The sequence below is a fragment of the Acipenser ruthenus genome, chromosome 7, assembly GCF_902713425.1.
Source record: "Acipenser ruthenus chromosome 7, fAciRut3.2 maternal haplotype, whole genome shotgun sequence".
In the NCBI taxonomy this organism is placed as follows: Eukaryota; Metazoa; Chordata; class Actinopteri; order Acipenseriformes; family Acipenseridae; genus Acipenser; species Acipenser ruthenus.
In genome coordinates, this window is record NC_081195.1 from 67401382 (window position 1) to 67427271 (window position 25890).

A 25890-nucleotide genomic window follows, 5' to 3' on the forward strand; every position below is an offset into this window, starting at 1 on the left:
TAATAATGTATATCCTGTGATGAATACTGTACATCTATTGTTCAAGTTGTGTTATTGGTTAGATGGTAAAGGGTAAATTCAATAGTACGCTGCCAGCAGCTGAGCTGCAGGTATAGGTGCAGTTAACTCATTGTTGTTGTTAGTGCCTTGCTAGTTTTGCACTGTTAAAATCATTTTATTCTTTCGGAAAATGTATTTTTTGTTTTGTATTATTATTATTTATTTCTTAGCAGACGCCCTTATCCAGGGCGACTTACAATTGTTACAAGATATCACATTATACATTATTTCACATTATACAGATATCACATTATTTTTTTACATACAATTACCCATTTATACAGGTTTTTACTGGAGCAATCTAGGTAAAGTACCTTGCTCAAAGGTACAACAGCAGTGTCCCCCACTGGGGATTGAACCCACAACCCTCTGGTCAAGAGTCCAGAGCCCTAACCACTACTCCACACTGCTGCCCATGTATGTCTCTTACTATGCTAATTTTAAAGAAAGAAAAAAATGTTGACAGATGTATTAGAATTAAGTGAGAAAAAAGAGGCAGCTCATAATAATAGAATCATTGAGTCTTTCACAGGGTTTGGGTTTGGGATCTGGCTGGGGCTCAGAGGCAGCTCATAATAATAGAATCATTGAGTCTTTCACAGGGTTTGGGTTTGGGATCTGGCTGGGACTCAGAGGCAGCTCATAATAATAGAATCATTGAGACTTTCACAGGGTTTGGGTTTGGGATCTGGCTGGGGCTCAGAGGCAGCTCATAATAATAGAATCATTGAGTCTTTCACAGGGTTTGGGTTTGGGATCTGGCTGGGACTCAGAGGCAGCTCATAATAATAGAATCATTGAGTCTTTCACAGGGTTTGGGTTTGGGATCTGGCTGGGACTCAGAGGCAGCTGATAATAATAGAATCATTGAGACTTTCACAGGGTTTGGGTTTGGGATCTGGCTGGGACTCAGAGGCAGCTCATAATAATAGAATCATTGAGACTTTCACAGGGTTTGGGTTTGGGATCTGGCTGGGACTCAGAGGCAGCTCATAATAATAGAATCATTGAGTCTTTCACAGGGTTTGGGTTTGGGATCTGGCTGGGGCTCAGAGGCAGCTCATAATAATCGAATCATTGAGTCTTTCACAGGGTTTGGGTTTGGGATCTGGCTGGGGCTCAGAGGCAGCTCATAATAATAGAATCATTGAGACTTTCACAGGGTTTGGGTTTGGGATCTGGCTGGGACTCAGAGGCAGCTGATAATAATAGAATCATTGAGTCTTTCACAGGGTTTGGGTTTGGGATCTGGCTGGGACTCAGAGGCGGCTCATAATAATCGAATCATTGAGTCTTTCACAGGGTTTGGGTTTGGGATCTGGCTGGGACTCAGAGGCAGCTCATAATAATAGAATCATTGAGACTTTCACAGGGTTTGGGTTTGGGATCTGGCTGGGACTCAGAGGCGGCTCATAATAATCGAATCATTGAGTCTTTCACAGGGTTTGGGTTTGGGATCTGGCTGGGACTCAGAGGCAGCTCATAATAATAGAATCATTGAGTCTTTCACAGGGTTTGGGTTTGGGATCTGGCTGGGACTCAGAGGCAGCTCATAATAATAGAATCATTGAGACTTTCACAGGGTTTGGGTTTGGGATCTGGCTGGGACTCAGAGGCAGCTCATAATAGTAGAATCATTGAGTCTTTCACAGGGTTTGGGTTTGGGATCTGGCTGGGACTCAGAGGCAGCTCATAATAATAGAATCATTGAGACTTTCACAGGGTTTGGGTTTGGGATCTGGCTGGGACTCAGAGGCAGCTCATAATAATAGAATCATTGAGACTTTCACAGGGTTTGGGTTTGGGATCTGGCTGGGACTCAGAGGCAGCTCATAATAATAGAATCATTGAGACTTTCACAGGGTTTGGGTTTGGGATCTGGCTGGGACTCAGAGGCAGCTCATAATAATAGAATCATTGAGTCTTTCACAGGGTTTGGGTTTGGGATCTGGCTGGGACTCAGAGGCAGCTCATAATAATAGAATCATTGAGTCTTTCACAGGGTTTGGGTTTGGGATCTGGCTGGGACTCAGAGGCAGCTCATAATAATAGAATCATTGAGACTTTCACAGGGTTTGGGTTTGGGATCTGGCTGGGACTCAGAGGCAGCTCATAATAATCGAATCATTGAGACTTTCACAGGGTTTGGGTTTGGGATCTGGCTGGGACTCAGAGGCAGCTCATAATAATAGAATCATTGAGACTTTCACAGGGTTTGGGTTTGGGATCTGGCTGGGGCTCAGAGGCAGCTCATAATAATAGAATCATTGAGACTTTCACAGGGTTTGGGTTTGGGATCTGGCTGGGACTCAGAGGCAGCTCATAATAATAGAATCATTGAGACTTTCACAGGGTTTGGGTTTGGGATCTGGCTGGGACTCAGAGGCGGCTCATAATAATCGAATCATTGAGTCTTTCACAGGGTTTGGGTTTGGGATCTGGCTGGGACTCAGAGGCAGCTCATAATAATAGAATCATTGAGTCTTTCACAGGGTTTGGGTTTGGGATCTGGCTGGGACTCAGAGGCAGCTCATAATAATAGAATCATTGAGACTTTCACAGGGTTTGGGTTTGGGATCTGGCTGGGACTCAGAGGCAGCTCATAATAGTAGAATCATTGAGTCTTTCACAGGGTTTGGGTTTGGGATCTGGCTGGGACTCAGAGGCAGCTCATAATAATAGAATCATTGAGACTTTCACAGGGTTTGGGTTTGGGATCTGGCTGGGACTCAGAGGCAGCTCATAATAATAGAATCATTGAGACTTTCACAGGGTTTGGGTTTGGGATCTGGCTGGGACTCAGAGGCAGCTCATAATAATAGAATCATTGAGACTTTCACAGGGTTTGGGTTTGGGATCTGGCTGGGACTCAGAGGCAGCTCATAATAATAGAATCATTGAGTCTTTCACAGGGTTTGGGTTTGGGATCTGGCTGGGACTCAGAGGCAGCTCATAATAATAGAATCATTGAGTCTTTCACAGGGTTTGGGTTTGGGATCTGGCTGGGACTCAGAGGCAGCTCATAATAATAGAATCATTGAGACTTTCACAGGGTTTGGGTTTGGGATCTGGCTGGGACTCAGAGGCAGCTCATAATAATCGAATCATTGAGACTTTCACAGGGTTTGGGTTTGGGATCTGGCTGGGACTCAGAGGCAGCTCATAATAATAGAATCATTGAGACTTTCACAGGGTTTGGGTTTGGGATCTGGCTGGGGCTCAGAGGCAGCTCATAATAATAGAATCATTGAGACTTTCACAGGGTTTGGGTTTGGGATCTGGCTGGGACTCAGTGGCAGCTCATTCCACAATTAGGACCCCGCAGCAGAACAATTTGGGCTGCATTCCTGCCAGACAGCATGTAATTTCCATTCTCCCGTTGAATTTGAGCCAGCAGGGCCGCACGGCTGTAATGCACACACTGGGGGCTGGAGACCACCTGAATAGATTTGCATTGGTCACCCTGCCCCCCCCCCCCCCCCGGCTCAGACTCGGAAATACTTTCATCATTTTAATCGTGGGCTAAAACAGCAGACCCTGTGTGATTCAGAAATGTTAAGGACAAGCAGATTCAGAAACGAACCATGTGATGGAACCAATCATCCCTCACACACACACACTGATAGACACACACACACATGTACACCCTCACACACACTGATACACACACACACAGATACACTCACACACACGCACACACACACACACTGATACACGCACACACAAACATACACTGATACACGCACAAACGCACGCACGCACACACACACACAAACACACGCACACACATGCATATTACACACACACTATTACATACACACACACACTGACACACGCTGACACGTGCACACACACACACACTTACACACACGCACAGTGACACACACACACAAAAACATCAGATGCTTTTTTTTTTAATTCACAGAAAAAGATTGATAGAGAAAGAAAGAGAGAAAGGGGTAGAAGAAAAATGTGCACGTCTTCCGGTACATAACAGATGTGTTGCCAGCTCTGGACTGAGGGTCTGGAGCGAGCAGTGTGGAAGTTTGTCTTCCTTGCTGAGTGTGTTATGTGACAGGTTTTATTGATGGCCGCAGCGCACTACAATCACAGACTTCTATTATATCCAGGCTCCGCCCCTATTTCCTGTCTAAGGTGTGACAAGGCCCTGTGTGAATGAGTGCTGGAATTACATGTGAACTTTCTAATTGCCTTCTGGGGGCAGAGGGAATACTGTGAGAACAGGAATGCGTTTGAGTCGCTGTGCGCTGGTGTGGTGGCTGCTGGTTCGATGTTACAGCTGCATTCTTTCATTTGTACTGGGATACAGTGTAATATTCTTAGTTGTTTTTTTTTACAAAAAGGAGTAACTGGGGCTGATTACTTTGCTATGCACGCCCTGCCACAGTATTCAGTAATATATAAAAACTGCATCTCCCTGGTGCATGTGCCTTTCAGTGACAGTGTGAAGGACAGGAGGTTTGATAGAGGATTCTTCCACATCCAAATGTCTGATATTTCAAAAGAAGTGAAAAGTGAGAGATGGTAATCATTGAGAAACGGTGAAGTTCCCCTCCAGAACGATTTAAAAACATTTGCTTATTTTAATTTTTTTTGGTTTAAAATGAGGCCGCGATGATACACATTGAACTAAGCTGGAACGGTATGACAGAAGGGTTGATCAAACAAATAAAATATCTTTAACCTTTCCCATAGTTTGCTTGCAGTCACAACTCTTGAGCACCTGGCTGGTGAATATCCAGTGCAAGTCAGCTGTGTGTTTGTTAGTTTTGCTCTGTACCATTAAATGACTATTGAAAGAGCCTTGAACTGTGGAGGTCTGGAGCTGGTGAGCAGAGAGCCTCCAAAGTGCCTGTCGTTTGCAGAGTATCATGCTACTGCAAAGACAGATTAATACAGAGGTTGATTATACTGTTGTGAGCATTAATCATTCTACCTGACACAGAGCAAATAACCTTGGTGCTAACCCTTACAGGGCTGAAAACACAGGGCTGGCTTCAACCTCAAGAGGCACAGACCTGCATACTTGCAGAGGATAATCTTTTTCCTATTCTAGTGCATGGGTAAATCATACATAACTACAAAGCGCTCAATAGTGTTAAACTTACACATTCCAAAAGAACCAGAATCATTTCAATGACAAACATTTCGACTAGAAGTATTTTTCAGTGCCTTTCTTTTTAGCATTTCTAAATCAGTTCTTAGACTAGGCATGGAAAAGTACAGTAGTGTGCAAAATTATTAGAACACTCCATTGCTTCAAGAAAAATTCAATCAAATGACACCAGAGATTTTGAGAGAGTACACAGACACAATGCCAAAAGGATACAAAGCTGTCATTGATGCTAAAGGGGGCCATACTAACTGTTAGCATGGAAGACACTTTCAGACATAGTTTTTAGTTTTGAATTAGTTTCATGTAAGATGTAGTAAATTAATACATTGTTTGTGTGTAAATCTCAATAAATGAAAAATCTTGAGGTGTTCTAATACGTCTGTATTTATTTGCAATTTTTTTCTGCTTTTAGAAATGTTAACAGAATTGAAATTAGGCAGGTTTGAAAGACAAACAAATTATATATATATATACAATATATATATATATATATATATAGATACACACACACACACACACACACACAGTGCAACTCATGTGGTTATCCATTAGATATTTTTATGCTGTGTGATGAAAAGTTAGTCCCCGTGTCTTCTTTACTTCTTTTCATTGTGACATACTGCAACGCAAATACTGCATATCAGTAAAAACAAACTTGATTTACAAAATTACCAGATATTTTAAGATGGAAGAAGGGATTCTTAAAACAGCGGAATTTGCATTTTTGTATGCTGTGTTTTTTTGTGTGCATATTAGCTGTTTGAATCGTGTTTATTTGGATAAAACACAGCATACTTCACTTTAGGTTTCAGTTTAAAAACAGTTTGCACAGCTGAGTTCTACATTCTACAATTAAAAATCTCCTTATATTTCTCAAAGAAAATGCTGGGAAACAGATTTGACTTCAAACAGCACAGCCTCCCTGAACAGAGGAGATCCAATTGGCCTAGGCCTTTATTTGCTCCAGAATAGAACCAAATTGGCAACAAAGGGCAGCTTGTGCTCCCAGGAATGTTCCACATTCCTCTCTGGAGTAGGCAGTTTTGTTGTCTACAAAGGCCCTTTAGCGAATTCCCTCTGATCACTGGGTTTACCCTTGCTAGGATAGGTGCCATTCATTGCCTGGGCTGCCGTTTCATGGGCCAGGGGCTTTAATGGGATCTTTTCATGATCGACAAAACCGGAGGAGAACATTCCAGAGGAGATCATAAAGCTAGTGTTGTAGGGATGGAGCTTCCCTGCCATGGACACACATCTATTCTTCACTTACACGTCTAAAGCCACAAAGCATGTGTCCTGTATTCACCAGCAATGTGCCGCAGGGTTTGTTCAAAGGCCCTGTTCTGCTGGGTTTTTTTTTGTCAGGGAGGCAGAGATTCAGCAGCACATGCTGATTGATACATTCTGATTGGCCCTCGTTTCGGAAATGGCACCTCTTAATGTGTATAGCTATGTTTATATAGTTATATAGAATTGTATATAAACAGATATATGCCATTATTTATATATATATATATATATATATATATATATATATATATATATATATATATATATATATATATATATATATATATATATAGCTATATATAGCCTTAATATATATATATATTAGGGCTATCAAGCGATTAAAAAAATTAATTGCGATTAATCTCACAATTAAAAAAAATTAATCTTAGTTAATCTCGGTTTTAATCGCATATTAAATTGTTACAGTTACTACATCCATCTAATTTAAATGTGTTTTATTACTGATGCTATTGTTTTTATTATCCTTAACTGTAAATAAAATTGTTTAAAATGTATCTATTTATGTATTTATTTAACCAGGAAATGTACCCTTTAAGACCACCACCAAAATTTACTAGGGGCAATAATTTAGAAAGTACAAATACAACCAACACAATAAAATGTGCGGTTCAAGCTTCATCAGCAGCATACAGAGATCAGAAAACATCATACATATATATATATTTTCCATTTTCCATTAATCTGTTTTTAGCTACATACACACACACACACACATATATATATATATATATATATATATATATATATATATATATATATATATATATATATACTGTATAAAGAAGAAAAAAAGTAAGTGATGAACTGAAAAGTCACTATTTTAATAAGTAGCTACAATGTTTCGGCACCTGTCTTCTTCAGATACACGGTAGAACTAGCCGGGCAGACTGATGTTGTTATATAAGTATGTTATTATATATATATATATAAACTTCCATACTTATATATACTTATATAAATATATTAAAGATAAACATAAATAGAAGTAAATTCATAAATCTATTAGTACATCTATGTATCTATTTATGGGATTAGATTTAGGTGAATTTCCTAAAAGTTTAAGCTTCAGTATTAAACACGTTTAGATGTTTAAACTTTCCCCTATTGGAAATGCATGTAACCACTCATATAACCCATAATAACAGGCATTCTAATAGAGTAAATGTGTATGTAACAGACTACAAAGAAAGACTGGATATGAAATAAATAACCTTACACTGAATAGTTACTGCTGTAAGACCAACATTTATATTTCACATGCACATTTCTGATGAGGCATTTAAACATTTAGACAACACCGTACATTTTTAATGTTTGGAAAATCTAAAGTAACTATTAACGGTCCTACAGATTAACAAATATTTTTCTCTTTTAAGAAAAAAAAAAAAATAGGTGCAAATTACTGGAAGAAGTACGCCCCTATAAGTGGGATTGAGTTTAACTGTTAATATGAGATCATTCGCCCTTCACCCTGGAGACGCCCATACAGTGCTCTTACTTTGATGTGATTAAAAGGGCCCGTTTTCAATCTCATTTACCATGCTGTGTGTGTGTGTAAGACTATGAGGTCTATTTGAATGATCTAAACAGTACATTACAATACAATGCCTTTTTAATCCACTCATGCATATGTATTTCAGATCTGAGCAGGGTTGTAAATCCTGTAAATACAGCCTATGGCCAGGATCGTGTACAGGAAATTGGAATACATATTTTTAATGCTTTTATTTTGTATTACTGTTTTTATGATAGTTGTAAGTGTTTCTGTCCTGTTTGAATGACATCCCTCTTTTTGCCAGTGTTATTTCTTGCAGTCTTCTCTTGCCAGGACCACCTTGTAAATGAGATGGGTATCTCAAGGGCTCTATCCTGGTTAAATACAATTTGAAACAAAAAAAAAACAGTGACGGATCTTACTAATTAGTGACGGATCATAATAGCGCCACATTAAATGTATTCCCCTGATTATTGTAAGCTGATTCCTCTGTATTTGTTATTGTATGTAGATATATCAATGAGGGGGTCTAGAGATCACCCAGGCTGGATTGATACAGAGTTAAAGATCACAGAGTTAGATGCCAACATGTATACTGTATGCCTGTGAATATGGTAAAGACTTTGAATGAAGATTAAAGTAAAACAAAAAAAATTAAAAAAATTAAATACTATACTATGTATTTATGCAAATGGACAAATTGGACAGATGGCAAATATTAACCTCCAAACGGTTAAGATTCCTAATGGAGACATGTGTTTCCAATAGAAAAATCATTTTTTTCCAGCCAAAAGAATTTAAAGCAGAGTGTTTGAATTGTTATGACACTTCGGCCACTTTTTTAAATATTATTTTTATTCACAATTATCTTCACACAACACAGGAGAGACGTTGGAGCTGTCGTGGGACATCGTCTCCCATTACCTAACTTCTTAGACAAAGCTCTCCAAAACATTTCCTGAGCAAGGGGAAAGAAAGAATACGTCAACACTTCACTATTTCTTAAACACTGAATTACAATTGAGTGCAGTTTCATTTGTATAAAAAATATATCAGGAAAATGTAAGTAGCTTGTTAGCAATAGACTTTTGGAAATCGCAATACAAATGTTCTATTATATTGTATTGTGTAAGGTTATTTGGTAACGCTTTACAATAACAATTACCAGTTATTACCATTGTTATAAGTTTCGTAATATTTAATCCCCCCCCCCACCCCCCCAAAAAAACCTCATGTAAACTAGCAAGACAAAGCCTAATCAGTATTGTGTTTTATAAACCAGTATTTTAGTTAATCCTGTAGCATTTTGTCGTCACTGATTACTGTTGCTACCTATGAAAGTTTCTTCTTGGTGAGTACAGTTCTGTATAGAAATGTGTGGCAGGATAATTAGTCAGTTTGATGTTTTTAGGACACTCGGTTGCTACAACTTAAGGGAATTAGGCATGTTCCCTTCAGAGGTGATTGGGTCGTGGAGAGCTCTGATGGGTTACATAAGCAGGTACAGCACCGATCTCCTCAAATCAAATGCTATGCTCATGTCCTCGTGTTTTACTTGCTTAGAAGCCATGTTGTTGACGGTTCCACCCCTGTCAGACCCCACTTGGAATGAAGGGGTGGCGGTCGTTTTCACTCTTGCTGGACCGTGGTTGGGCTTGTGTACCGTTTCTGTCTGTTTTTGAAAGGGGTGGGTGATTACTTCCAACTAAAAATGGCCTTCTGCCATTGAGAAATCTCCCTACAATTACATATCAGGGGTGCTCTTTAATTTGAGTCCAAAGTAGAATTGTAGATGAAGTAATGTATTATACTATAGTTCTTCCCAAAGTCTTTACCCCTACTAAATTAGCATTTGAATGCTGTTCACTATTCTAGTATTATTTTAAAGTTGTTAAAGTTGGCGTTGTACCAGTTAGAAACTTCAATAATCAGACTCACTGTGAAAAAAAAGGATTTTCAATCACAGTGCAGTTGTCATTAGTAGAACCCTGTGTTATCCCGCTAAAACATCTGTCAGTCAACATTTAATTACCTGTCAATCACCTTATTTAAACCATAGCCAGCTTCCTAATTCTCATTTTGCTTTTCAGTTTGCAGTTACCACGCAGACTTGCAGAACCAACCTCAAAACAAACCTTTGTTTTCAATCAGGATAAAATGACTACTCACCCGAGGCAGCTTTCATTTTCATCTGATTCAGATGAAGAATTTTTCTCTCCTTCTGGCGGTCTTCCGCCAACAAATAATCCACTGAAAAAACTTTCAAACAAATCCGCCCGTCCCGCTTCTCCTCCGTCTGACAATGCTGCTGCTTCAACCTCTGCTTATCCAGCTGTGCCCGCTGCCATTCCTCTACGTTGCTCTAAACGCATCAGAAGTAAGTGATTCTGCAGCGCAACTTTTTTTTACTAAGATTGGCCCATCGACAAACTCCTGAAAAAAAGGATTTCCCACTGAAGTAGGAAGCGATCGTGCTGCTTTATTTATTTCATACTGTAATTCTATATAAGCTGAGCTTGTTTTTCCCCCAAAAGGCACAGCAGAGATCCAAACTTGTCAGTTAATGCTCCATCCCCGCAGTACAGGCTCCATTCATTTCTGATTCAGCTACCACAACCCCTCGGCTCTCAGTTTCATCTGATCCTTCCTCCGATTTAAATTTCCTGATTTTTTACGATATCAGGCAACTCATTCTCCCACTTTTCCACCTCCATTTCTACAGTCTCTGATCGCCTTGATGCGCTTGATAACTGAATCACTTGCTTGGAACCAGCAGGCATTTCATCCTCATCAGGGACACCAGCAGCAGCAGCACTCGCTTTTTCCGCTGCTTCATCAACGCCCACACCTGCCCTCGAGCTGCCAATCTACACTCTAGCAACTCTAGTTCAGGATCCTCTTCTGCTTCAGTTGGTCATCGCAACTCTCTCCTTAACTGAGACGCAATATTATTGAAGGCAAAGACGTTAATTTGGTCTGTATTCTTATTTCTCCAGAATTTCCAGAATTTCTGGATCACAGTGTAGTTGACTGGAGATCTGTCTGTTACTCTAAAATCTCAGGATCCTAGGCTGTATAAAAAACTCACTCTTGGAGAATTCATGCTTGTATTTTCTGTTTTTCGCAATGTCCTTTGTGAAGTTTATGCTCACCGACGACAAGAACTGGACTCTATTTAGTTTACATTGTTACATTCTCGGTCAGATACGGCGGTACCATTTTTTTTGAGTATCATAAACCTTTTTCAGCCAAAGCAGCTTCTCGGTTAGCATTGGACAATACACTGAGCGATTGGTCTTAACCTGATCCTGATCTCTTTAATAGATTCTTCAGTGGTCTCTGTGCTAACACTTGTGGAGTTTGTGCTTCCACCGCCCATTCCACCTCTCTGTGTCCAGAAGCAGCCTCCTCTTCAGCTCTTCATCAGCCTCAAACTATTATTCCCCTACTCTCGACAAACTTTTTTTTTTTTTTTAGGAATCATGCGTCTGTAGTTCCTCCTATCCATTCTTCAGCTCTGCCTGCTTTTTCAACAAGCAATGGAAGACCCATCAAATATTCTGGAGCCAGACAGCTGTGCAATAATTTCAACTCCTCATTCTGCATGTCCAAAAAATTCTGTTTTTTACATATTTGCAATTTCTGTGGCGATGCTCATTCACGGTTCCATCTGCCCTCTTCCATCTAAAAGCCATTCATCATTACCAATCGCCTCTACCCCCATCAACATCCGGGTCTATCAGATGCTCTTCAATATCACCCAGATCGTTTTTTTGTTAATTATCTAATTTCTGGCCTTACTCATGTTTTTTCTACTGGTTTAATATCAATCCCTTCTTCTATTACTTGTAAAAACCTCCAATCTACTATAAAACAACCAGAAGTCGTCAATTCTCTCATCAAGTCCGAGATCTCAAAGGGATTCATGGAGGGCCCATTTTCAGCCCCTCCCTTCCCTCAATTCTGCATTAATCCTATTGGAGTAGCTACAAGGAAAATGTCAGGCAAGAAGCACCTCACTGCCCCTCGCAGCTCTTCTATCAGCTGCATTAATTCTCTCATTCCCTCGGATCAGTTTTCTCTTCATTACATCACCATATCTGATGCTATCCATTCCATCAAAATATCAGGATGGGGTTCCTGGTTAACTAAAGCAGTCATTTCCGACACCTTCAAAGTCATACTCCTCTCGCTCCGTCATCTTTTTGGTATCTGCTGGAAGTGGCAATTTTACTTTGTTACTAAACTGACTGTCTGCAGCAGCCCTACGATCTTTGATTCACACTCAGAAGCCCTCTGCTGGATTGTACTCAATATTAATCGCATCCCCTTTCTGCTACACTTATTGGATGACTTTCTCCTTATATCTCATCCATCAGCCCCTCCAGCTGAAGCACTCTTAGAACTCAGGTCTCTCTTCTCAGCAGTTGGCGTCCCCCTCTCAGAGGAGAAAACCATCGGTCCAGTTCACTCTCTTGAGTTCCTAGGAATAACTTTGGATACTATCCGATTTGAAGCCCGCCTGCCTCCCGATAAACTGGAACACATTCGCTCTCTCATTTAATCTTTTGAGATCAACCATTCCATTTCTAAACAGGACCTTCTTCCACTCCTGGTACATTTCAATTTTGCAATTCGCATCATTCCTCAAGGTAGGACATTTATTTCTCGTCTTGCTCTTTTTAAAACAGCTAAAAATCTAAATTCTCACATTGATATTACAACTGAAGCCAGGAAAGACATTAGGATGTGGTCCTCTCTCTTACAGCACTGGAACTGCCTTTCTCTGTTTTACGGTGACGTCATTTCTGCCCCCCATGACCTCTCACTCCATATGGATGCTTCTATCGGTTCTGGTGGAATTTTTCTTAATCAATGGTTCTCAGATGTCTGGCCTCCAGAAATCAACAATCTTCCTCCTAGCTTAAATCCACACTCTTACTCAAAGTATTCCCTATCATTGTTGCAGCTTATCTTTGCTGCCGTTCCTCTTCCCTTCTAATTATGCAACTTCTCCGTCGGCTAGTCTGGACTTGAGTTATCAATAATTTTATTTTGAAGCCCAACACCTTCCAGGTATCAGATTGCACAATTCAGACGTCTGGCTCCCTCAGCACAACCTTTGTCCCATTCCTCCATTCAGCGAACTGGTTTTCAACTAAAGTCATACATTCGCAATCCTTTGTCTTCAGCTCAGCTTCCTCCCCAATCGCATTGTCCCATTCATCCGTATAGGTGCAGCAACATCAGCAGCCAACATTAAAATCAACCAGTTCTTCCTCAGCGGTGGATTCTTACATTCACTCTTCTCTCCTTGATATTATTCCACTAAACAAAGTATTTCTAGCATGCCTGGAGTGGGGGCTGTCTCTCTGCCAGGACCACCAGAGGTTTCCTCCCACAAAAGGCAGGGTTTTTTCCCTCTCCGCCGAGTGGTTAGATTAGTTAAATAATAAAATAAATAAATAAATAAATAAAATAAATAAAATAAATAATTTAAAAAATAATAATTGTAATTAATAAATATTTGTAATTAATCACTAACTTTCTTTTCTAACTAAAAATGTTCTCTCTTCTTTGCATTGGTGGCGCAGTTGCGGGGAGCTGGGGATCCTCTTTTGGGACAAGTGAAGCTCACTTCCTGACCTTAGAGGTCAACTACATTGCATCGCCCTCTGAGAGGAAGGTTCCCCACTGGCCAGTGGGGACGCCCGACCAAATAACTTAACTATATTTCGTTTTCCATTCTCATGCTAATCTATTCATTTGCACCTGTGCCAGTCTCCCCTTTTGGAGAGCAAAGCTTGCTCCCAACTTTCGAGCTAGTCATTTGACTCAACTTATTGAAGGTGGCTCTTATAATGGGGGCGGGGGGGGGGGGGGGGGGGGGAGTCCTCTGAGACCCCTGAGACCCCTGAGACCCCTGGCCCTCTTTATATGGTTATTTCTTATTCTCTTTTCTAGCACTTTTGTTCGCACCGTGTAGATCACAAGGCTCTCCATGCAACCTCGGAGCGTCAGCCGAGTCTGACCTCTCTCAACTAGATGATTCAGTAAGCCAGGGAGACCTTGGTTTGTCCTCCTATCCTTCCTTAGTTTCCCCTTGGGGGAAGTCCGTCGCTTCCCAGCCATGGAGGTCGATCGGTTTGGCTTCACCCCTGTGAGTGCGGTTCTCCGAGTAGTCAAGGGGAAACCTCTATTCTATCACAAGCTTTATTCTAGTAGTCCCTTTATGCAGTCTTGGCTCCTGCCTCATGAAAACATGATCACTATGTAACACAATTTTTGTTCCTGGGTAGTAAGTGTTATTCCCTAATTGCTTATGCCTCAAAAGTATAGAAAATGGCTTTTATTCCCCACAAACTTTGCTTTTGTGACCAGGAGTGATATTTTGAAATTTACCTATTTCCAATGAGAAAACGGGTGAATTTGTGTCTTTTCGTTCACATAAAGTCAGAAAAAAACAACATATGAATCCAAATTTACATGTATTTATACTAAAGTAATACAAAAATGACTACAAAAGATTTAGAAGTGAGTAGTTTTTCGAGATTTACGATTATACTGTAAATCACTTTCACAAATCAGCCCCCAAATGTAGTCTCCCATCATGTTCTCGTTATACTGTCCTTCATTGACAGCTCATCCAGGAGCCTCAAAGCCGTGCTGCTCCATAATGGTAACAAGTACCCGTCTCTTCCCCTGGCTCACTTGGTGCACCTCAAAGAGGATTACAACAGCATCAAGACCTTGCTGGACGCCTTGAAGTATGATGAGTACGGCTGGGACCCCCGGAAGGTGCTGATGCCACCACTGCACATCAAATTGGGCCTTATGAAACAATTTGTCAGAGCTCTAGATAAGGAGTCGGCAGCCTTCAAGTACCTTCAAGACTTCTTCCCTAAGCTGTCTGAGGCAAAGGTCAAAGCCAGTGTCTTCGTCGGACCACAGATAAAGAAGATCCTGGAGTGCAATGAATTCCCCAAGAAGCTCACTAGTAAGGAGAAAGCGGCTTGGAACAGCTTTGTCGCAGTGGTTCGGGGCTTCCTGGGCAATCACAAGGCCGAAAACTATGTGGAGCTGGTTGAGACTCTGGTGAAGAACTACGGCACAATGGGCTGTAGGATGTCCCTCAAAGTCCATATCTTTGATGCTCAACTTGATAAATTCAAGGAGAACATGGGAGCGTACTCGGAGGAGCAAGGCGAGCGCTTCCACCAGGATATACTGGACTTTGAACGCCGCTACCAAGGACAGTATAACGAGAACATGATGGGAGATTACATTTGGGGACTGATTCGTGAAAGTGATTTACAGTATAATCGTAAATCTCGAAAAACTACTCACTTCTAAATCTTTTGTAGTCATTTTTGTATTTCTTTAGTATAAATACATGTTAATTTGGATTCATATGTTGTTTTTTTCTGACTTTATGTGAACAAAAAGACACAAATTCGCCCGTTTTCTCATTGGAAATAGGTAAATTTCAAAATATCACTGTCCTGGTCACAAAAGCAAAGTTTGTGGGGAATAATAGCCATTTTCTATACTTTTGAGGCATAAGCAATTAGGAAATAAGACTTACTACCCAGGAACCGAAAAAAAAAAAAAAATTGTTACACGGTGAATCACAAGTGACAGCAGACAGTGCTTTGAGGTCTAATTCCTGATTGCATTTAATAATCTCGCTTTTTATTGTTCCTGTGCCTCGGGGCCCTGAACGAAGCAGCTAAACTCCCGTCGGGAAGCAGCCCCAAGGTCAGGTTTAACGATGTTGGGAGGTGAAGTTGTGCTGGAGTCCTGTGTAGAATCATGCAGGGGTCACCAGGGAGGCAGGCCTCTCCAGCGCTACGCCCCATCCTGCAGCACATTCATTTTCCTGTTACTTCCACAAAATTGGGTCTCCAAAGAGCAGTGAAAGTAACAGTTACAAAAAAAACTGAATGAAAGCACATGCATGTAAAAAAAACAGAATGAAAGCACATACATGTAAAAAAACGAATGAAAGCACATGTATGTAAAAGAAATGTCCCTCTCTTCTTTTGGAGGAGGAGGGGGAGGGAGAGGGGGCTCCAGGGATGTGTGGATAGATGATGTAACAAACTGAAGGCCCCTCTGGCGCACGGGTCAGTGACAAAGGAAGCTGAAGAGGGGCCTAGTCGGCAGCTACGGACAGCCTGTGAGTTTCTTTAAAAAAAAAAAAAAAAAGTAAAAGAAAGCCTGAAGTACGATGAGAAATGTCTTGAATGGTTGGATTTTACTTGGCAGCAGAGGAAATCCCTTGCTCATCTAGCTTGGTCTCAGCACCTTCCTATAATTCTGCCACACAGACTTAAAGAGCTGGAGTCCACCCCGACTGGCCAGGTTCCAGAGCCAGCCTGTGGGAACAATCCCCAGGGAAACACGCCCGGAACACAAATACTGCACCATCCCCAGGAAACACGCCCGGAACACAAATACTGCACCATCCCCAGGGAAACACGCCCGGAACACAAATACTGCACCATCCCCAGCAAACACGCCCGGAACACAAATACTGCACCATCCCCAGGAAACACACCCGGAACACAAATACTGCACCATCCCCAGGAAACACACCCGGAACACAAATACTGCACCATCCCCAGGAAACACACCCGGAACACAAATACTACACCATCCCCTAGAAACACACCCAGAACACAAATACTGCACCATCCCCAGGAAGCACACCCGGAACACAAATACTGCACCATCCCCAGGAAACACACCCGGAACACAAATACTGCACCATCCCCAGGAAACACGTCCGGAACACAAATACTGCAGCTGGGCTCTGAGGCTCCGACATCTCAACTGTCATTCTGTTTCATTCCTGAGAAATCGCTGAGCTACTTGTCTACACACACTCTACAACACGCTAAGACTTCTGTACAGTTTGATCGTTTTATCCATAACTTAAACACAAAAAAGATATGCTAAGGAATCTTTAATAAATTCAATGACACACGTTTCCACCAGTAGTCTTTCTCAATGCCTGCTTCTTATGCACAAGGTATTGTTGTGAATGTATTTTCAAACAGGCTCCTTAACAGCTCCTTTCTACTTGATTGTACTACTAAAAAAATTAGCCAAGCATTTACGACTTGTTTTAAAATCTCACGTCAAAGAAGGAGATGCTGTGCGTTATGGGCTCAGGCCTGTGCAAGCACTGTGGTCATGCAGCATTCTCTTTGTAGGATGTTGAATCAGAAGGAAGAATGATGCTCAGTAGAAACATTCTCTGTAGTTAGTCAGGACGATCCAACGTCACCTTTACTGTGCCAGAAATCCTCGTGCCACGTTTTACGGCTTCCATGAATTTGAATGAAAGATAAGTTCTGATAAATTCCAGAAGCAAGCAGTCGTATTTATCTTGTGAAATCAGGGATGCCATGCCTCTCCTCATCTTACCTGCACACTGTGCGCCACTAAACCCTTATGATTGCCATTGTTGTCAAGGGTTTATTATCGAGCAATATATTATGATATATAGTATTATATGTTATGATGGATTCCATTCATCTTTTCTATATACAGTCTAATACTATTTTCATTTAGCACAAGCCAAAAGTATCTACAGATCAAACCGTTGACCCTTATAAAAGTTTCCTATGGTAAAAGCACAGCAAAGTGTAATAATAGCCCAGTGCTTTACAAGTTTGAGAGCAGTACTGTGAATACGTTTGAAGAGAAGTGGTTTTCTGTATATAGAGCACAGCAGTGTAAGAAAGCACAGGCCTGTTGTGTAGCATACAGTATTGGATTTGTCAACAGCACAGCGTTTCATTGTGTGGGAGGACCGGCCCCCAGACTGAAAAGGAGTTCAGATAGTGGAGTGTCAGGCGTGCCCCTGGGGCTGGGGACAGTGCTGCAGGCTACTTACCTTGTCACTTCTCTGACATGCTGTTGCTAAAATGAAGTGTTTAAGGTGGGGAAGAAAGGGTATCTAGCAGCTTCCTCTTTCATCGCACGGCACTTCCAGAAGAAGCAGGCCACTGTCAGAGTGTGAGTTCATAAAAGAACACTGAGGTAGGTAAGACAGTAAGGTAGGTACCACTGAGGTAGGTAAGACATTTACATGCGTGTCGTCCTGCGTACTATCCAGACAATACGCAGCCCAGTAGATTTGGAACCACTGTGGTTCCACTCTACCAGCTTCATCCCACTGTGTGAATGCTGATGAAGCCTATGGGCGAAACATGTTCGTGACCGAGAACTGCACATTTAAAAAAAAATAATTTAAATAAAGGAAAGAATTTCTATTTTTTGATTTTTTTTGGTTTTCTTTATAGCTGCTCTTGTGCTACCATTGCCCTTTAGTATAGAACCATTGCATTGCCTGTAGCTTGCCATCCTGTCCTGTTGTACAGAAACGTGATGCATACAGGTGATATTTGACTTTCGTGCAATGTTTGGTTACAGATGGAACCAGCTGCAGCCCCGGTTTGATACTGGGAATGAGTTTTACAGACTGGCTTCATGGTGCAGATGGAAATGTGTCATTGGTCTGAATGGTTATTTTCTTGATTAAAAAAGAATCATTTTGGGCTCCCGAGTGGCGCATCCAGTAAAGGCGCTCCGCGTGGAGTGCAGGATGTGCCCTATAGTCTGGACGTCGCCGGTTCGAGTCCAGGCTATTCCTTTGCCGACCGAGGATGGGAGCTCCCAGGGGGCGGCGCACAATTGTCCGAGCACCGCCCGGGGAGAAGGAGGGTTAGGTCGGCCAGGGTGTCCTCGGCTCACCGCGCACCAGCAACCCCTGTGGTCTGGCAGGGCGCCTGCGGGCTTGCCTGTAAGCTGCCCAGGGCTGCGTTATCCTCCACACTGTAGCTCTGGGTGGCTGCATGGTGAGTGTGCAGTTTGTAAAGAAGCGGGCGGCTAACGGGACACGCTTCGGAGGACAGGGTGCGTTCGTCTTCGCCCCTCCCGAGTCAGCGCAGGGGTGGGCTGAGCCTAATTGGCGACTACTAAATTTAAGAAAAATAAATGAAGATGGAGAAGCTGACAAATTAGGAATGTTAGTGTGCCAAGACTGCAGCTCTCCTGGCCTCAGCATGCTTATATGTAGCTCTGGCCGTGGCAAAGGAAATGAGCACATGTGGCTATCCAAGTGAGAGAAGAGCCTGGTGTTCAAGAATCTTGAAGTGTGCCGCAGGCAGGGTTGAGACGCTTGTTTGAAGAGGCATGTCTGAAACGGCTCCAGAAACAGAAAAAGCCATCAGTCAGTCTTGGAGGAGAGGATCCTCGCACGGATTCACGGGCCAGCGCTTATCTGTTCCATCGACTTGGCACTGTGGCAAGAACTTGCAGTATCCATAGCGTTTAAAACACATTTGTAATTGGCCATTTTGATATGAATGTTTCGTAACTTCAGGTAAATAATAAAATCTTTTTTTTAATTTTTTTTTTTTACAGACATTCATTTCAGCTAGGCCCTTATTCATAGTTCGCTGAAAAAGGCACTAGCTGAAACGTTTGTCCTTCACTTAGTTTCTTACACAGTAGTTGTACCTTATTATGTACTTTCCAGTGATTCCAAAGGCAATGCGTCATACTGCGCTGCTTGTATAAAAAAAAAATAACGAATGCCAATTTAATAGAGCTTAGAAAAAAAGATTGTAACTGTTCAGCCCTGTTTTCATGGTAACACTATTTAATGATATAAACATGAAGTCATGGTCATCCCGGTAGTGTATTGTATGTCCCTTGTTTTAGTGACTTGCTGAGTTTCATTGCCCGTTATAGAGCATGGCCACCCTCCCTCCCAGTGTACCAGGCAATGCTCTGTGCTAATGAATGCCCTCTGAGAGAAGTGCTGAGGGAAGGCAGAGCCGCCAGGAACAAGCCAAGTCTAGATTGTTGTGGGAATGGCATTGAGAGGCGAGGTGTAAAGTATGCACATCTTTCATTGCGGGCTGTTTGTCTTATTTGTGTGATGGTCAGTGACCATGAAATGCCAGGAGAAGGAGGACAGAGGCCCCTCCCTCTCTCCCTCTCCCTCTCCCTTGCTTCTCTGTATCTCCAGCAGCGATCCTGAAGCCTGACGTAATGTAAGGGGGTGATGAAAACCGGTTGAAAAACCGGGTTAAAATTTCAACATCAGAATTAGGGTGTTCAGTTATTCACTTTACTGACTGTCTGCATTCTGCACTTTCTTCATGGAACAGGGTTCATTATGATCTTTCACAATGTTCCTACTTTCTGGCATTTAAAATATTGATTGGTTGGGTGCAATCTGTGAATATGTAGACGGGGTATTATGAAGCCAGGTAAAAACATATGCAAAATGAAAAAAAGATAAGCTCCAAGCACGCAAAAACAAATCATAAAAAGGTGGGTTTTTTTCCCAAAATTCATCAGTTTTTTTAAAAGTAGACAATTTTAAATTTCTCTCACCTTTATCTTTACCCCTAACACTGACACTAAAATGATGTTCACCCTGCTCAAAACAGAATACAGAAAGTACTGATTAGAGGAGAAGCCTCAAAATGGAGCGAGGTAACCAGTGGAGTACCACATGGTCCTCTGCTATTCCTAATCTACGTTAATGATTTAGATTCTGGTATAGTAAGCAAACTTGTTAAATTTGCAGACAACGCAAAAATAGGAGGAGTGGCAAACACTGTTGCAGCAGCAAAGGTCATTCAAAATGACCTAGACAGCATTCAGAACTGGGCAGACACATGGCAAATGACATTTAACAGAGAAAATTGTAAAGTACTGCACGCAGGCAATAAAAATGTGCATTATAAATATCATGGGAGATACTGAAATTGAAGAAGGCATCTATGAAAAAGACCTAGGAGTTTATGTTGACTTGGAAATGTCTTCATCTAGACAATGTGGGGAAGCTATAAAAAAGGCCAACAAGATTCTAGGATATATTGTGAGAAGTGTTGAATTTAAATCAAGGGGAGTAATGTTAAAACTTTACAATGCATTAGTAAGACCTCACCTAGAATATTGTGTTCAGTTTTGGTCACCTCGTTACAAAAAGGATATTGCTGCTCTAGAAAGAGTTCAAAGAAGAGCGACCAGAATTATCCCGGGTTTAAAAGGCATGTTGTATGCAGACAGGCTAAAAGAATTGAATCTATTCAGTCTTGAACAAAGAAGACAATGCAGTGATCTGATTCAAGCATTCAAAATCCTAAAAGGTATAGACAATGTCGACCCAGGGGATTTTTTTGACCTGAAAAAGAAACAAGGACCAGGGGTCACAAATGCAGATTAGATAAATGGGCATTCAGAACAGAAAATAGGAGGCACTTTTTTACATAGAGAATTGTGAGGGTCTGGAACCAACTCCCCAGTAATGTTGTTGAAGCTGACACCCTGGGATCCTTCAAGAAGCTGCTTGATGAGATTCTGGGATCAATAAGCTACTAACAACCAAACGAGCAAGATGGGCTGAATGGCCTCCTCTTGTTTGTAAACTTTCATATGTTCTTATGTTCTTACTTCAAAAGTAGAAAAATAGCTTTTAAAATGTAAGTTTCCTTTTAGCTGGAAGGCATTGCTGGCACTGTGCACAGCTTAGGCTTCGGCTTGGAACAGTGGCTGCTTCCCAGGTAGTGAACTTCACCTATTTACACTCATTGTGAAACCAATCATCCACCCACTCCATACCAAGGGAATGAAGGGAATTCTTATGTTCTTAAAATAAGATCAAAGCCTGTTAGGGACAGATATATAGAAAACATATACTCAATACTGGACAAACAGAGCCTAGAACAACACAAATTGATTGCAAACATATTATAATATACTCAACATTAGAGAAACAGAGCCTAGAACAATGCAAAGTGATTGCAAACATATTATAATATACTCAATACTGGAGAAACAGCCTAGAACAATGCCAAGTGATTGCAAACATATTATAATATACTCAATACTGGAGAAACAGAGCCTAGAACAATGCAAAGTGGTTGCAAACATATTATAATATACTCAACATTGGAGAAACAGAGCCTAGAACAACACAGACTGATTGCAAACATATTATAATATACTCAATACCGGAGAAACAGAGTCTAGAACAACACAGACTGATTGCAAACATATTATAATATACTCAATACTGGAGAAACAGAGCCTAGAACAATGCCAAGTGATTGCAAACATATTATAATATACTCAATACCGGAGAAACAGCCTAGAACAATGCAAAGTGATTGCACACATATTATAATATACTCAATACTGGAGAAACAGAGCCTAGAACAAAGCCAAGTGATTGCAAACATAATATACTCAATACCGGATAAACAGAGCCTAGAACAATGCAGAGTGATTGCAAACATATTATAATGTACTCAATACTGAAGAAACAGAGCCTAGAACAATGCCAAGTGATTGCAAACATCTTATAATATACTCAATACTGGAGAAACAGCCTAAAACAATGCAAAGTGATTGCACACATATTATAATATACTCAATACTGGAGAAACAGAGCCTAGAACAAAGCCAGGTGATTGCAAACATATTACAATATACTCAATACTGGAGAAACCGCCTAGAACAATGCAAAGTGATTGCACACATATTATAATATACTCAATACTGGAGAAACAGCCTAGAACAATGCCAAGTGATTGCAAACATATTATAATATACTCAACACTGGAGAAACAGAGTCTAGAACAACACAGACTGATTGCAAACATATTAAAATATACTCAATACTGGAGAAACATAGCCTAGAACAATGCAGAGTGATTGCAAACATATTATAATATACTCAATACTGGAGAAACAGAGCCTAGAACAATGCAAAGTGATTGCAAACACATTATAATGTACTCAATACTGGAGAAACAGAGCCTAGAACAACGCAGAATGATTGCAAACATAAAAAATGTAATAAAGCTACCTATTGTTTAAAACTAAGCTTGTATCTGTTGAATGCAATTTCTCACACTAACCTTCCAGTGCTCAGTACATTAATCAGACACTGTGAGTAGTAAATAATAACTTGATTACAGAGTGAACTTGCAAGACTTCCTTTAGGAAAAGATTGCCTTGCTCCAACAGTAGTCTAATGTCACCTTTCCCTGACACTGTGAGCAGGCTGGCATCTGTTTAAAAAACCGGGAACCTTTCATTAATTGTTTGGAAAAAGTTTTTTTCTCTCATGCATATCGACTGAATTGTTTGTAGTTTCAACTGCAGAATGAACAAGACTTGCACGATGTGGAACTCTCTCAGATTCCATGTTTGGAGTGCTTGTGTATTTAAAGCTCAGAGGGTGTCGATGCCACTGTCCAGCACTGGTTCAAATAAGAACACACTGTCTACAGTCAACACAATAAAAGTTCACGCTTCTTGTGTGCAGACTTGTTCCTGAGCTCCGGCAGGCCCTCCCGCGTGGCTCAAACATCCCATGGTGCTTTGCTGCAAAGCGGCGGTCCTGTCTGAGAATGACAGAGTTAAACATTCTTCACATTCTTGACCCCAGGCCCTAGAGGGTTTTAACTTCAAAAACAAGAAAGAGAGAAAAAAAACTTTCGAGTTTTACAACCTAGTTTAAGTGACCTGACGGTTGCTATTTGCAGGTCTTCGAATTGTTTTTCACACGTTCCTGCCTCAGCAGCTGAAGTGCAGAGCAGCTTTCCCCTTCGGAACCTTTTTTTATTCTCCTAACTGTATGAATGGCGATGTACCGAATGTTGGACAACCTTTACTTAGATCATAAGGAAAAAAGGTTTGCTGGAGGGCTTGAGCCAGTGCATTCTTGATGCGGATCGGGTTCTGGTAATATTGTGCACTCGCTGCAGGGGTTGCCACATTCTTGCCTTCCCTTTCCTTTCACACCCATGAACCCTGGGCAGCTATTTGTGGATTCAGGTCAAGCCCTGCTATCAGAGATGTGTGGGGGGGCACTGCATGCTGATGATGGATAGCGTCAGCAAGGGGCAATAAGGAAGAGTGTGCGCTGGCAAAAGAAAGACAACCTCGTTCCTTAAAATACAAAATAAATAAATAAACAGAGACAGAGCCCTTGCTTGTTGCATGTTGTTTATTTGTGTGTTGGCATGGTAACAGCTGCAGGTCGGGGTTAACCCTTTAGCCTCCAAACAAAGGGTGGAAATAAGACTCCCATTGCACAGCAGTTTGATCCATTCTTGGTTTTACTATGAGTTAAATAAGACTCCCATTGCACAGCAGTTCGATCCATTCTTGGTTTTACTATGAGTTAAATAAGACTCCCATTGCACAGCAGTTCGATCCATTCTTGGTTTTACTATGAGTTAAATAAGACTCCCATTGCACAGCAGTTCGATCCATTCTTGGTTTTACTATGAGTTAAATAAGACTCCCATTGCACAGCAGTTTGATCCATTCTTGGTTTTACTATGAGTTAAATAAGACTCCCATTGCACAGCAGTTTGATCCATTCTTGGTTTTACTATGAGTTAAATAAGACTCCCATTGCACAGCAGTTCGATCCATTCTTGGTTTTACTATGAGTTAAATAAGACTCCCATTGCACAGCAGTTCGATCCATTCTTGGTTTTACTATGAGTTAAATAAGACTCCCATTGCACAGCAGTTTGATCCATTCTTGGTTTTACTATGAGTTAAATAAGACTCCCATTGCACAGCAGTTTGATCCATTCTTGGTTTTACTATGAGTTAAATAAGACTCCCATTGCACAGCAGTTCGATCCATTCTTGGTTTTACTATGAGTTAAATAAGACTCCCATTGCACAGCAGTTCGATCCATTCTTGGTTTTACTATGAGTTAAATAAGACTCCCATTGCACAGCAGTTCGATCCATTCTTGGTTTTACTATGAGTTAAATAAGACTCCCATTGCACAGCAGTTCGATCCATTCTTGGTTTTACTATGAGTTAAATAAGACTCCCATTGCACAGCAGTTCGATCCATTCTTGGTTTTACTATGAGTTAAATAAGACTCCCATTGCACAGCAGTTCGATCCATTCTTGGTTTTACTATGAGTTAAATAAGACACACCTGAGCTTGTTAATTATACACTGGGGCTAATCAAGCTCGTAGTAAAACCTGGAATGGGTGAAACTGCTGTGCAATAGGGACTTATTTGCATTCCTGCAAACATTTTTTATATCAGTGGGCTTTCCAAAATTGGAAACATTTTCAGCTGTCTTACATTTTTATTTAAATATTTTTATTAAAATCTATTTCCATCTAAATATCTCTCACTAATGTAGATTTGCAGTTTAAATCCAATGTTGGTAAAGTACTTTCTCAGTGTAACCTTTGTGTATAACCTAACCGTGTGATATTAGCTGTGGAAAACCAAGCAAAAGCATCATGTTTTGGAATATCATCATGTTCTGCCTCTTATATATGGACTGCCTCTTGCCTCTTGTACTATGGACTATCTCTTGTAATATGGACTGTCTCTTGTAATATGGACTGCGTCTTGCCTCTTGTACTATGGACTATCTCTTGTAATATGGACTGCCTCTTGTAATATGGACTGTCTCTTATAATATGGACTGCCTCTTGCCTCTTGTAATATGGACTATCTCTTGTAATATGGACTGTCTCTTGTAATATGGACTGCGTCTTGCCTCTTGTACTATGGACTATCTCTTGTAATATGGACTGCCTCTTGTAATATGGACTGTCTCTTGTAATATGGACTGTCTCTTGCCTCTTGTAATATGGACTGTCTCTTGTAATATGGACTGTCTCTTGTAATATGGACTGTCTCTTGTAATATGGACTGCAGGTTTTGCCCACGGCTGGCTTGAGAAATGACAGTGGTGTCTGATTCCTGTGGGTTCATGCCATCAAATATCCAGCAATGCTTGTAGAAATCCAGACAATGGTAGTTTTAGATCTGCCATAATGGATGCTATTTACAAAT

General features: G+C 41.0%; 1 protein-coding gene across 2 annotated transcripts in view; it reads left to right on the forward strand.

The window, feature by feature from the left end:
* LOC117415193 (high mobility group protein HMGI-C) overlaps nucleotides 1-25890 on the forward strand; it is a 73353-nt gene that overhangs the window by 29251 nt on the left and 18212 nt on the right. The gene's annotated exons all lie outside the window — the stretch shown is intronic.